The sequence below is a fragment of the Arachis ipaensis genome, chromosome B10 (genome assembly GCF_059453495.1).
Source record: "Arachis ipaensis isolate K30076 ecotype BB chromosome B10, ASM5945349v1, whole genome shotgun sequence".
NCBI classification, from domain to species: Eukaryota; Viridiplantae; Streptophyta; class Magnoliopsida; order Fabales; family Fabaceae; genus Arachis; species Arachis ipaensis.
In genome coordinates, this window is record NC_142435.1 from 78,326,872 (window position 1) to 78,330,100 (window position 3,229).

Sequence of the window (3,229 nt, forward strand, 5' to 3'; positions counted from 1 at the left end):
GAGGATCCTGTGGGGTTCACAGATCCTGAGATGATCCTGTGGGGTCCACAGATCCTGAGGTGTCAAGGCATTTACATCCCTGCACCAATTTAGGCATGTAAAATGCCCTTGCACACAACTCTGGGCGTTCAGCGCCAGGTTGGTGCCCATTTTGGGCGTTCAACGCCCATTTGCTGCCATTTCTGGCGTTGAACGCCAGAACCATGCTTGTTCTGGGCGTTCAGCGCCAGGATGCTGCCCATTCTGGGCGTTCAGCGCCAGAACCATGCTCTGTTCTGGCGTTTGAACGCCAGACAGATGCTCCTCCAGGGTGTGATTTTTCTTCTGCTGTTTTTGATTCCGTTTTCAAATTTTTTATTTATTTTGTGACTCCACATGATCATGAACCTATAAAGACATATAACTAAGAAAAACATAGTTAGATAAATAAAAATTGGGTTGTCTCCCAACAAGCGCTTCTTTAATGTCAATAGCTTGACAGTGGGCTTTCATGGAGCCTCACAGATGTTCAGAGCATTGTTGAGACTCTCCAACACCAAACTTAGAGTTTGGATATGGGAGTTCAACACCAAACTTAGAGTTTGGTTGTGGCCTCCCAACACCAAACTTAGAGTTTGACTGTGGGGGCTCTGGTTGATTCTACTTTGAGAGAAGCTTTTTCTGCTTCCTCTTCATGGTTGCAGAGGGAGATCCTTGAGTTTTGAACACAAGGGAGTTCTCATTCCATTGAAGGACTATTTCACCTCTGTCAACATCAATCACAGCTCTTGCTGTGGCCAGGAAAGGTCTTCCTAGGATGATGGATTCATCCTCTTCCTTTCTAGTATCCAGGACTATGAAATCAGTAGGGATGTAAAGGCCCTCAACCTTTACTAACACGTCCTCTACCTGTCCATAAGCCTGTTTTCTTGAGCTGTCTGCCATCTCTAAGGAGATTTTAGCAGCTTGCACCTCATAGATTCCCAGTTTCTCTATTACAGAGAGGGGCATGAGGTTTATTCCTAAACCAAGGTCACACAGAGCCTTAAAGATCATGGTGCCTATGGTACAGGGTATTATGAACTTTCCAGGATCCTGTTTCTTCTGAGGCAATGTCAGTTGATCCAGATCACTTAGTTCATTGATGAACAAGGGAGGTTCAACTTCCCAAGTATCAATGCCAAATAGTTTGGCATTCAGCTTCATGATTGCACCAAGAAACTTGGCAGTTTGCTCTTCAGTAACATCCTCATTCTCTTCAGAAGAGGAATACTCATCAGAGCTCATGAAGGGCATAAGGAGGTTCAATAGAATCTCTATGGTCTCCAGATGAGCCTCAGAGTCCTTTGGTTTCGCAGAGGGAAGCTCCTTATTGATCATTGGACGTCCCAGGAGGTCTTCCTCCTTGGGATTCACGTTCTCCACTCCCCTAGTAGGTTCGGCCATGGTGCTTATGTCAATGGCCTTGCACTCTCCTTTTGGGTTCTCTTCTGTATTGCTTGGGAGAGTACTGGAAGGGATTTCAGTGATCCTTTTACTCAGCTGGCCCACTTGTGCTTCCAAATTTCTAATGGAAGACCTTGTTTCATTCATGAAACTTACAGTGGCCTTAGATAGATCAGAGACTAAGTTTGCTAAATTAGAAGTATTTTGTTCAGAGTTCTCTGTCTGTTGCTGAGTGGATGATGGAAAGGGTTTATTATTGTTAAACCTGTTTCTTCCACCATTATTAAAGCCTTGTTGAGGCTTTTGATCCTTCCATGAGAAATTTGGATGATTTCTCCATGATGAGTTATAGGTGTTTCCATAAGGTTCACCTAAGTAATTTACCTCTGCTATTGCAGGGTTCTCAGGATCATAAGCTTCTTCTTCATAAGAAGCCTTTTGAGTACTGTTGGATGCAGCTTGCATTCCATGCAGACTCTGAGAGATCATATTGACTTGCTGAGTCAATATTTTATTCTGAGCCAATATGGCATTCAGAGTATCAACTTCAAGAACTCCCTTCTTCATAGGCGTCCCATTATTCACAAGATTCCTTTCAGAAGTGTACATGAACTAGTTATTAGCAACCATGTCAATGAGTTCTTGAGCTTCTGCAGGCGTTTTCTTTAGGTGAATGGATCCACCTACAGAAGTGTCCAGTGACATCTTTGATAGCTCAGATAAACCATCATAGAATATATCCAGGATGGTCCATTCTAAAAGCATGTCAAAAGGACACTTTTTGGTCAACTGTTTGTATCTTTCCCAAGCTTCATAGAGGGATTCACCTTCTTTCTGTCTGAAGGTTTGAACATCAACTCTAAGCTTGCTCAGCTTTTGAGGAGGAAAGTACTTGGCTAAGAAAGCCGTGACCAGCTTATCCCAAGAGTTCAGGCTGTCTTTGGGTTGAGAATCCAACCATAATCTAGCTTTGTCTCTTATAGCAAAAGGGAAAAGCATGAGCCTGTAGACTTCAGGATCTACTCCATTAGTCTTAACAGTATCACATATCTGCAAGAATTCAGTTAAGAACTGAAAAGGATCTTCAGATGGAAGTCCATGAAACTTGCAGTTCTGCTGCATCAGAGAAACTAATTAAGGTTTCAGCTCAAAGTTGTTTGCTCCAATGGCAGGAATGGAGATGCTTCTTCCATGTAAATTGGAATTAGGTGCAGTAAAGTCACCAAGCATCTTCCTTACATTATTATTATTTTCGGCTGCCATCTCCTCTTCCTGTTCGAAAATTTCTGAAAGGTTATCTCTGGATTGTTGTAATTTAGCTTCTCTTAATTTTCTCTTTAGAGTCCTTTCAGGTTCTGGATCTGCTTCCACAAGAATGTTCTTGTCCTTGCTCCTGCTCATATGACAAAGAAGAGGGCACAGAAATAATAATAATAATATGGATCCTTTATACCACAGTATAGGATCCCTGTGTGAGTAGAAGAAGAGGGGGAGACAAAGAATGTAATATAATGGAAGAAACACAACTGTGAGGATGGCAGAGATGTGAGATGAGATGTTAGGATATGAATGAATAAATAGAATAAGATGGGGGAGGGACAATTTTCGAAATTTATTTTGAAAAAGAGTTAGTGATTTTCGAAAATGGTTTTTGAAAATTGTTAGTATTTTTTCGAAATTTTTTTTTTAAATTAAAAATAAAAATAAGAATAATTAGTTAATTAAAAAGAAATTTTTGAAAAAGAGGGAAGATATTTTCGAAAATTAGAGAGAGAGAGAGAGTTAGTTTGGTAGTTTTGAAAAA

General features: G+C 40.9%; 1 non-coding gene across 1 annotated transcript; it reads left to right on the forward strand.

Annotated features, from left to right (window-relative positions):
- The first annotated feature begins 2,184 nt into the window (after positions 1-2,184).
- LOC148580529 (small nucleolar RNA R71) lies at positions 2,185-2,292 on the forward strand. The gene has a single exon (XR_015894596.1). It is a non-coding gene; the product is annotated as a small nucleolar RNA R71 (small nucleolar RNA).
- The last annotated feature ends 937 nt before the right edge of the window (positions 2,293-3,229 follow it).